General features: G+C 44.3%; 1 pseudogene; it reads left to right on the top strand.

Annotated features, from left to right (window-relative positions):
* The first annotated feature begins 417 nt into the window (after positions 1-417).
* LOC140856729 (2-alkenal reductase (NADP(+)-dependent)-like) lies at positions 418-2916 on the top strand (annotated as a pseudogene).
* Positions 2917-11596: the final 8680 nt, after the last annotated feature.

The raw sequence follows: 11596 nt of genomic DNA, 5'->3' as shown, positions 1-11596 counted from the left end.
TCATAATATGAGAGAGGTATTTTTATCCAATTATTTTTTAACGTGTATTTAATATCTACAGATCGATTTTTTCGTTTGAAAATTTTGAATGATGAAAATATTTTTAATTTTTTAAAAAATTATGACATCTTATATATTATGAATACAGGATGTTATAATATGGACATAAATATCATAATTTTTTTAAAATTAAAATATTTTTATCATATAAAATTTTTAAATAAAAAATAAATTTATAAATATTAAATATATATTAAAAATATAATCATATAGATCAATTGAATAAGCAGGTGCACTTCATATCGGATTTTCTACCCGACTCGGTCCACAAAGAATTTCACTTTGGGTGATATAATGATGGTGACGTATGATAAGAAGTGGGAAACTGCCACGCTTAGCTTATCCACATGTACCTGCTCACCGGGCCTTACGAACCCGCTAGAAAGGAAGTGCAGAAAATTAAGATCGATGGAGGTGGAGAATAGGTATCTCACCGTCAAGCACCATATCCATGGCCTCCCATCCAGGCTCGACTTCGAGTTGAGGAGTGCCCCCCTGACCCTGACAATCCCCCCAGGATCGGAGGATGTAATCGTCAAAAATCTCTTCGTTTCCATCGATCCATACCAAATCAATCGCATGAAAGTACATAACTCTTCACAGAAAACAGCGGATTTCGCCAGACAGCTCCATCCTGGACAGGTGAGTTCATTCCCTTTTTCCCCCCATTTTTTTTGCCTCCAGGTGAGTTCATTCCCTTTTTTCCCCCATTTTTTTTGCTCTTCTTCTTCTTTTCCTTTTTTCAATATATATATATATATATATATATATATAAAGGAACCACGTGATGCGGAGATAAATCCATTCGTACACATGACTTGCATTGGTTTCTCTTGTGTGCAATTTAATTTGAGACCCTCGAGGTCTTAAAGAAGGCTTAAATTTTGGGCTCTGTTATTGGTTTTCGTTGCGCTGCATGCAGAGAATTGATTCGTTTGGTGTGGGGAGGGTAGTGGCGTCGGGCAACGCGGAGTTTAAGAAGGATGAGTTGGTGGTTGGGCTGCTGGGTTGGGAGGAGTACACGCCGTCCGGCCAGGAACCATGTTGACGAAGATCGATAGCAACATGGATTTCCCACTCTCTTACCATGTGAGCATCCTAGGTCAGTCATCTCTGCTGCTGCTGCTGCTTCTTATACCTTTTTTTTTTTCCCCCCATAAATTATATATTGTTGCAATGAATTACAGAAATAAAATGGTATCAGAACTGATTAATCAATCCCTGCTGTTACAGGGAGTAGTGGGCTGACAGCATACGCCGGCTTCTACGAAGTCTGCGATCCGAAAGAGGGCGAGAAGGTGTTCGTATCAGCAGCATGTGGATCCGTAGGACATCTGGTTGGCCAATTTGCCAAGCAATCAGGTTGCTATGTAGTCGGTTGCGCTGGAAGCAAGAAAAAGGTCTCATCCTCACCACAGACTAGAAGCCTTCAAATTTTCCTTTTTCAAAATATATTTTTTAGGAAAGGAGACCTTACTACGTAGTCCCCTACATATGATCTCATATTAGTGAGCCAGCTTTTTATATGGGTTTCATTAAACCACTGTTCGCGTAATCTTGCTTTGCCAAATCCTATATCCATGTTTTATCCCCAGCCACCCACTCCCCTCCACCCCCCTTCCCCCACCCCCCCCTCCCAACAACCAAAAAAAAAAAAATCTCCTTATATCCATGCAACCGTCGAAACTCATAAACAAAGACACCTGATTGCATAAACTTCGGCATCTTTTTGTGGAATCACCAACTTGAGTGATCCATTATCATACTGATTGCTTTGTTGCTAGATGATGATCAACTCTGTCAAATGATTTGGAAGTATCCCCTGTGTCTCCAGAATTATCAGTGAAACCATATCGTCGTCGTGGCTTTTTGATGTCCTGCTTAAGCGTACGAGACGAAAACATGCATGCCTTAAAAATTCATACTTTCGATGACTCATTTGGGAAATTTTAGGTGGAACTTCTAAAGGAGAAGTTGGGATTTGATGACGCATTCAACTACAAAGAAGAAACTGATCTAAGGTCTGCACTGAAGAGGTCAGCATTTTAATTATCTCTACCAGAAAGCACAAGTAAATTTCAGGCCGCCAATTAACACCATCAAAAAAAAAAAAAAAGAGAAAAAAAAAAAAAAAACACACGCACAAAGGTTTGCATGCAGATCGGTTGTAGCTCAGTTTTGTGAGATGACACCGCATTCCTTGATGCTCGTCTTTGACAGGTACTTCCCTGACGGGATCGACATATATTTTGACAACGTAGGCGCAGAGATGCTGGAAGCCGCAGTGGCCAACATGAATGCCTTCGGAAGAGTGGCCCTGTGCGGTGCCATCTCCCAGTACACTGATGCAGGGAAGCAAGCGGCCCCTGACATGCTCGATATAATTTATAAACGAATCACCATCCGCGGCTTCCTGGCCTACGACCACCTTTCCATATATCATGACTTCGTATCCGCCACATCCGACCACATCCGCCATGGTAGAATGCAGTCGCTGGAAGATGTCTCACATGGCCTCGAGAGCGTGCCCTCGGCCTTTGCAGGACTCTTTCGGGGCGACAATGTCGGGAAGAAGCTGGTCCAACTGGCTGACATTTGAGGATATATATGATCACCATCTCGCATCACAAGTGGTTCTATATTGGATAAAGGATCTGCCGAGAAGTCAGAGCAATTGTGCTCGTTAAGGAAGCACAAGTCGCGTGCACTTCGGTGTAGTTAATTTTCCAAGCAAATAATCAGTTTTACATATCGCAAACTTCAAATTAGATTAATGTGGACGTAGCTGGTAGAAGTATATAAGAAGGTTTAATTAGCTAGCTAGGTATGCTGTGCAATGAAAACTGAAATTTTGTATGTCCATTGGGTTGGGACGCGGTGCATACCAAACTCACTCAACAGATTGTTTGCGGGTGCTTAATTAGCTTGCTTGGGCTTTGGGTTGAGTCGTTGCCAAAGTGACCACCGCCGGCTGGATTGTGGGGCATTTCTCGGGCAGCTTTATCACTTGAGGTCCATTTTTGGGCACGCGCATGTCCTGCACATGTACCCGGTTGATTGGTGTGCAAGCCAGGACTCACATATTGCATCAACGGACTTTGCTTGCATTTTGGCTATAGATGCATCCAGCATCAGCTACATTCAGCATGGATAATTGTTTGTAACTTGATTATTTTCTTGCTTGAGAACGGATCCTCTACAGTATTCAAAAAGTACCGCAGGATATTGTGCATACTTTGGAGACATCTATCAAAAGATAAATGACCGTCATGCTTAGATGCACGCATTAAAATACTAAGAAAAAGAAAATGAATAAATTCCAAGAATATTTGATTGTTTAGATAAACATCACATAATCATCTTCTTTTTTTTTTTTATGGATGTCTTCCTCCGAAGCATGCACAGTATCCTGCAGTACTTTTTGAGTACCACAGAAGATCCCATTCCTTCTTACTTTTAGATATCCGAGACCTAAAAAGAATAATGAGAGATGACGGTTGCATCCTTGATATGAAAGGAGTTTATCAACTTCTTCAGCTATTGCCATCTGCCTTTTCGATGCATGACTTCAAACTTTTTCCTTCATCGGTAGGTGTTCGGGATCAACAGCCAGACGGTGTTCCATAACTTCGGCATTGATCCCTGGCATGTCCGCCAGAGCCCAAGCGAAAACGTCCGCATTCCTTTGTAAAAAGTTGATAAGCTGTGTCCGCACCTCTTCCCCAAGTTGGAGCCGATCTTCACCACGTGCTCTTCATTCCCATCGTTCAAAGGAATTGAGACAAGATCTTCAATTGGCTCACCCCTTTCTTCAGCAAGATCGTCGCGAGTGTCCAATCCATCAACCGGGCAGGGGTCGGACTGTCCCTTTCTCTGAAGGGCTATGTTGTAGCAATGTCTTGCTAGGACTTGATCTCTTCTGACTTCTCCAACCCCCTGGCTAGTAGGAAATTTCAACTTCAAATGGTAGGTCGATACTACAGCTCGGAGTGCGTTGAGGTCAGGTCGGCCAAGGATTGCGTTGTAAGTAGACGGCGCCCTCATTACTAGGAAATCCACCAGCACTCTAGATTATTTTGGATACCGACCTGCAACTACAGTCAAGGTTATTACTCCTTCCACTAGCACTGCATCGCCAGTAAACCCTACCAACAGGGAGCTAACCGGCCCTAACCGACCATCAGGGATGGATATTTTTGAGAATGCATCGTAAAACAAAATATCGGCCGAGCTTCCACTATCAACAAGAATGCGGCGTACATCATAATCAGTAATATTTAAAGAAACTACAACCGCATCATTATGGGAGAATTGGATCTCCCGGGCATCTTCTTCAGTAAAGGTTATAGGTCCTTCAGTTCTTTGCCGCTTGAGCGGTCCGACCGATCCACTGGCCGCTCCCCTCCGGGACCCTTCAGAGATGGTGCTGATGATTCCGACTGGAGGTCGATCTCCAGGCTGTTCTTTTCTCCTTCTCGGCTCCGATTGCAGTGGGGCCTTTGGCCGATCTTCCCAACTTTCAGGTTGGCGTCGAATGAATCCGTCGATTGCCGTTGCCGGAGGAGGAGCCTGGGAAGCTGGAGGCAAGGCCGGAGCCTGAGATCTAGCCGCGGAGGCCGTGGATTGCCTGATGGATGCCTTTCGGAGAGGCATCAGGTAGAGATCTAGTAAGAGAAGGAGAAGAGGACGTCAGAGAAGATGACTGGAGGCAGTCTCGTTAAGCACTCCTTTAAGAACAAGGGTACTGCGAAGATACAGGCCCCTTCCTCTAGCGTCAATTTTGTTAGTGCAGAATTCCGCCGAAGCCGGAGTTGCTGGAGTCGAGATAACCGCGGCCGCCGTCAGGACCTGCAAGGGAAGTCTAAACCGGAGTTGGGGGTATTCCGGCAAGACCCTCCGACGCTCAAGTCAGTACTCTGCTTCAACAGAAATGGAGTGCTCGAGTGAGAATTTTAGCAGAGTTTTGAGATAGGGTTTTGAGCTTAGAGAGGAACGTATCTGGGGGTCCCTTTTTATAGACGGAGAGCATAACTGATTGACAGCGACGTCTGTAACCGCCTGGTAGTGGGCTGTTCAGAGCCGTCTGGAGTTTGTTACGAAGAGTAGTGACGTCAGGGGTCGTTTAGGGTTACGTGGAGTTTGTTACGGAGAGTAGAGTGGTATCTGTTGTCGCGACTTGCCAGAGAGTGATGGAGCCATGCGGAATTCGTTGAAGAGAGTGGAGCAGGGTAGTGGCCACTGTCGTGACTTGCCAGAGAGTTCGGATCTGTCGGTTGGAGCTCGGCTGGGATATCTGATGGAGCGAAATGGCTCTCTATCCTGTCGATCTAGGAGAAGCTCGGATGTTTTCGAGACTGCTGATGAGTCTACTGTTGTCGGATGCCTTTGGCACTGATGCTACAGGTAGGAGTCATCTGCTGTAGAAGCTCGGATGGAGACTTTCTATTGGTGAAGTCCGGTAGGAGTCCGGTTGCTAGGGAAGGCCATCTGGGATTTGTCTGATGTGGAAGCTCGTCTGAAGATTATCCATCGGAGAAGTTCGATTTCATGAGAAATCTGGCGGAGGGTCGGCCAGCGATGGACCTCGAATGGCGTTGGGGAGGTTCGGCAGACATCAGAGGTGATCGATCGTTGTAGAAATTCAGCTGCCGGAGTCCGTCCGTCGTAGGAGCTCATTCGATATCCATCCGCTATGGAAGTTCGGACGGAGTCTGATTCTTGTAGAAGGCTGAAGGGAGATCGCTTATTGTAGAAGCTCGATCGAAGATCGATTGTCGTGGGAGCTCGGAGTAGCGATCTGGTCGGTGGGTCCTGCCCCATTGTAGAAGCTCATCTGGGATCCGACTACGAAGAAGCTCGACTGAAGTCTACCTGTAATAGAAGTTCAGAAGAAATATATTCACAGTAGAGGCTCGAATAGAATTTGCTTACAGTAGAGATCCAGGGTAGACCGTCCGCTGTAGGAGTTCGAAGTAGACCGCTCGTAGTAGAAGTTCGGCTCTCGTCAGAGCTCGGTTGGAATCCTGAAGGCAGTCAACCACCGTAGAAATTTGGACGGAGTCTGATTACTGTAGAAATCTCACCGTTGGAGAAGCTCGGATATTGACGAAGTCTGCAAGAAGTTCGGAGAATAGTTGATCACTATAGAAGGTCGGCTGATAGTGAGGCCTAGAGAGCCTTTGGAACGGCCCGGTAGATTGATGGAGAAGCTCATTGTCGGAGAAGTTCGGAAGCTCGGACGGTCAGAGGGTTCAGAGAGACGCCACACAAGGTCAGAAGTCGGAAAAGTCCTGGAAGGATTGGTCTTTTACAAACTTCGGTCGGAGGGTATTTTATACCCAACACCCTCCATGAAGGCAAACTTTATTGACGATCTCTGTCTTTACTGCTCCTCCGATGTCTCTACCCCTCTGAGGTAGATTATACTCTTCGAGAGGTGCATGAGGGGATATGCGGGAGCCATATGGCCGAAAAGTCGCTGGCTTATAGATTACTACAACAAGGGTATTATTGGCCTAAAATGTAGGATGACGCCGTCGACTTCATCAAGCATTGTGATCGATGTCAGAGGATTGCCAATGTTCAGCACCAACCAGCTATCCCACTGGCCCTGATTACAGCTCCTTGGCCCTTCGTGCAATGGGAGATGGACATCCTAGATTCTTTTTCTCTGACTTCGAGATAAAGAAAGTTCCTACTCGTGGTAACTGACTATTTTACTAAATGGGTGGATGTCGAGCCTCTGACCCGGATTACTGAGGCAAAAGTAATGGACTTTGTTTGGAAGTCCATTATTTGTAGGTTTGGCCTCCCATGAGTATTGGTTACAAATAATGGACGATAATTTTTTGGGCCAAAGTTTGCAGAATTCTGTCAAGAACAAGGCATCTCTCAGTATTTAATATCAGTAGACATCCACAAGCAAATGATGAGGTCAAAGTCACCAATATGATTATTCTGCGGGACTAAAAGGTCAGGATAGATCGAGCTAAAGAAGTCTAGATTGATGAACTATATAGTGTACTGTGGGGCTACAAAACCACCCAGAAGGCTCCAACAGGTGAGACTCCCTTCAACCTTTCTTTTGGAATGAGGTAGTCATACAAATGGAGATCGGACTTTCATCATTCTAGATCGAGAATTATAATGATGAAGCCAATACGAAAAATCTCCAGACAAATCTTGATTTATTGGAAGAAGTCCGTGAAAGAGCATAAGTCTGGATGGCAGCTTACCAACAAAAGATGGCCCGATATTATAACTCCCATGTCAAAAATAAAGAATTCAAAGTCGACAACCTAGTCTTGCACCGGATCGAGATATCTCAGCCTGCAAAACATGAGAAGTTGGCTCCTAGATGGAAAGGTCCTTACCAAGTGAAAGAGATCGTTAGATCTAGAACCTACCATTTGAAACAACTGGATAGAACACTCCTACCCCCTCCCTAGAATTCAAAAAATCTTCGCATGTATTATAAATTATGTATCTAGTCAATAAAAGTGTTCTCTCCTTTTTCGAATCATCACAATCGCCAAATTGATCTCTGGCCCTAGTTTGGTCCTCCTCTCTCCTCTCAAGTGAAGCCCCCACCTATTCGGTGGGAGTGCAAAGGAAGCCCCCACCTATTCGATGGGAGTGCAAGTAAAGTCTCTATTTATTCGATGGGAGTGCAAAAAAAATCTTCACTTATTTGATGGAGTGCAAGTGAAGCTCCCGCCTATTCGGTGGGAGTGTAAGTGAAGCTCCCACCTATTCGTTGGGAGTGCAAAGGAAGTCTCTATCTATTTAGTGGGAGTACGGGTGAAGCTCCCACCTATTCGATAGGAGTGCAAAAGAAGCCCCCACTTATTCAGTGGGAGTGTAAGTGAAGTCTCCATATATTCAATAGGAGTGCAAAAAAAGTCTCCACCTATTCGATGGGAGTGTAGGTGAAGCCCCCACCTATTCGGTGGGAGCACAAACGAGGTCCTCATCCATTCGATGGGAGTATAAAAAGCTCCCGTGATATTATGAATGTTCGCACTATCGAAGATCTAAACTCTGTTGTTTACATGTTTGTTGGGTTGTGATTGTATCTCCGCACGCACTCGCTACGTATACTTGACAGTAAGATGGGAGCTTGTGACGTTAACTAACTCTCCTGCCAAGATCGAACCTAAGTGAAAATAAGATAATCTCTGAAGATAAAGACCCAGATCCATTCCAGAAGTTCGAAGGCCCTTATGATGGAAAGATTCTGGACACAGAATTTTCATTGACCTAACTCAACTAGCACAAAACAACCAAATACAATCAAGCAATGAAACTACAACAAACCAGATGTGTGTAACATAAGTTCTGCCATAGTTCAAACATTGTAGGATGATGATTATAAGGTAAAACAGCCGGGCAAAGATGATTATTCAAACACGTGTCAAAGCAAAAAAAGGAAAGGTGGGAGCTAGTATTTTCCTTGTTTCGTTATTAGCGCGGTGGTTTCTCCACTTTCCACCCATGGAGTCCTTACCGATCTAATCGAAAAGCAGCATGCCATCGACATTGGTAGATAAAGTCGATGCTAGTAGGCCATTGAGGGTCCCAGACACGAGGTGTCCAGATGGTGAAGATTGTGGTCTGCACCAAAAAGCAGTCGCGTGGCCCACTGGCCATCCCTCTTGAAAGTACATGCTCGCACAAACATCATGAGAGACCATCATCGAAGCCATACTCGACCTGGGCATAGCACTAGGACGGTCTCTCAAGGCTGTGGATCTGCTCTTTCCATGAGTAGGTTGGCTATTTCCAACCCCTCCCAAGCCAAACCACTACATCATTAAGCGACCCCACTTTCTTAGATGATAAACAATGAGTATGGTCAGAAAGAATGGCACTTCTGCTTATGGAGAAAATTTCTATCATGTATCTGCGGCGAGAAGCGCCGCCCCACCGCTCCATAGCACCCAAGATGTGGAGCTCCTCTCAAACGTCCTTTCCCTTACAAAAGAAAAGTCGAATTTAAGCATCCTACAATCGCATCTATTAACAGATGTATTGTGGTGATTGTCGGTTAATAACAAGCTCCACTCCAACTGGCATGCACTTAAATGTAGATATAAAATAGCCGTATTATCTCATCACACTCTTTTCAATTTTGAAGCGATGAGCATTCGAGCTGAGCACAGAAGCACGCACGTATCCTAGAAGTCACGCATGAGGCCATCCCTAGACGGCATACATGTAAATGTCTTCATTCGATATTCGAAAATGGAGAAAAATATCTTGGGCAAGCGTACTGGGCTTTGACCGAAATGAATTCTCATTGATGCCCAAATGAAACTAATTCTTATAGAGTCTGTGTTGTCTAAATCACCGGCTCTGCCTTCTAAAGCAAACTCTGCAAAAACAACAACCCCGACTTCCCTAGACTTCTTTTTTACTACAGGGATATAACGCACTACAGCATTTGGATACACAAGTGTTCAGTTTGCATATGAAACCTTTGACTCAGTAGCGCCCCAGCTTAATCAGAATTTTTTTATTCATGATTGTTTTAAGTAAAGGAGAAGCCCCAAGGGAAGAACTTTTGGTGCCTACTCGAGTTGCTGAAAGAATATCCTTTTTTCTCAAGGACTACAGATTCGGGTATCGGTCCCCCCCCCTCCCAAAAGGAGTTCACTCTAGGCTTTCTAATATCCAATCCCCAATTAGGCCGAAGCCAAAGTCAAGTTGGGGTACCAGATCGAGGATAGGTGCAAAAGTGGGATCGAACTAAAGGCAAATCTAAGCCTAGAATAAGATTGTCAGCCCCAATCAAGTCCTTGTTAAGTTTCGCAATGCTGTTACTTAGGATGTGAAACCTTTAAAGTAGAACATTAAGACATTATTGGCCTAGCGAATGTGAAAATTAATGAAGCATCTCGGAGGGGAGGATCACAAGGGATTGAATGAATATGTCTTAAATGAAGCATTTCATATTAATCACAGAAAAATTACAGCGAAGACAATAAAAAGAAAAAAGAGAAGGGGTTTGTCTTCAGCAGATGAAAGTTACAAGGCAAGAGTTTTTCCTGATGATCTCCTAGGACTAGAAACGAGGACAATAGCTGAACACTCACATTCTTTAGATCCAATCTCTAGAATATTGAGAAGACCGACATCTACTTTAGGAAAAAGTTCGAAGATTTGTGCTTCGTATTCTCCAAACCCGCCTCTAAAGGCTTGACGGGATGCGCTCGCAACTCGGGTAGTCGCTTCTTTTCGGGCAGCCTCAAATAAAATTTTACCTCTAATCCTATCTTTAGCGGTCCTCTTCTTGGCTTCACTTTCTGTCAGTTTAATGCGAAGCTCCACCATCTTTGATCTTTCCTCTCCAATCACCTTAAGGAGATCAGTTTTAGCGCATTCGGACAAGGCAAAGTCACATCGAAGGTTGGATGATAGCTCTTGTTCCTTTTTAATTGTCCGATCACAATCAAAAACCCTCAATCATTCTGTATGGAGTTCTCCTTCCATCTGTTTTATTTGATTAGCTGATCCCCATTAGGTGAGCACTTGCTTCGAATGCAGTTTGCCCTCAAGCTGCTTTGTTCGAGCGGCTGATTTTTATTGGACTTCGCTTACAGCTTTAGCAATTGCGTCCCTTTCCTCGACCAATTTATGCTTATTGGTAATATAATCACGTAAATTTAGCCTAGAACCTTCACGGACACGATTTATTTTGGTCGAAAGGTCCTCGCACTTTTTTGTCATAACCAGCAGATCCTGTTTGGCCTTGGCCGTAATTTTTCTTGCTCTAGCAAGCACCTTTTGTAGCACATCGACCTGTGGTTGAATGGACAATGTCGATTTTATGATTGGAAAACCAGTTCGTTGTCTATGTTGACTTGACTGAAAACAAACGCTAAACATCAGAAAAAGTCATTTCCATAAAAAAGGGTAACACTGATAAGAAGCAAAAATAAAGCTTTCTTTTTCATTAATTCAAAATATTGTTTTCATTGTCTAGACACAAATAGGTATAGTTACATCCTAAGTTTTTCTAATCTTGATATGGATCACGGAGGGCCTTGAGATGCCTTCAGCCGGAGATGTCCCCACTGAAGCTTGGGGTGCAGCAGGTGCTGCTTCGATAGAGGCCATTTCGGCTAAGCCTTCGGTAGATGTGCGGTATTTACCACGATCGCTCTGAGTTCTTGCACCCCTTCGATCTCAACTGGAGCCGAACCTCCTTGAGTTTCTGCCTCTTCGGTGGCCTCCAAAAAAGACAAGTCAAGGTCCGAAAAATGCTCCACGACCTTTATCCGGTAATCCTTCTTACTTAAAGTATATGCCTCGATAGTGAAATCCATCTTAATTTTAATGAACTCAATAGATTTGTGAAAGGCCTCCACAGCTGACCGTCCTGCCTCAGCGACTTGCCTCTCCATCTTTTTTTTGACTTCAAAGACTTTGGCCTGCATGGCCCTATGCCTCTTTCTCTCAGTAGCCAAGTCTGCTTTGGCTTTCTTTCCGACCTCTTCCTTATTCACCTTCGTCCTTTCCAGCTCGATCCTCAGCT

This window comes from Elaeis guineensis, chromosome 3 (genome assembly GCF_000442705.2).
Source record: "Elaeis guineensis isolate ETL-2024a chromosome 3, EG11, whole genome shotgun sequence".
In the NCBI taxonomy this organism is placed as follows: domain Eukaryota; kingdom Viridiplantae; phylum Streptophyta; class Magnoliopsida; order Arecales; family Arecaceae; genus Elaeis; species Elaeis guineensis.
The sequence above is the reverse complement of the archived record's forward strand: the minus strand, read 5'-3'. Positions and strand labels throughout refer to the sequence as shown.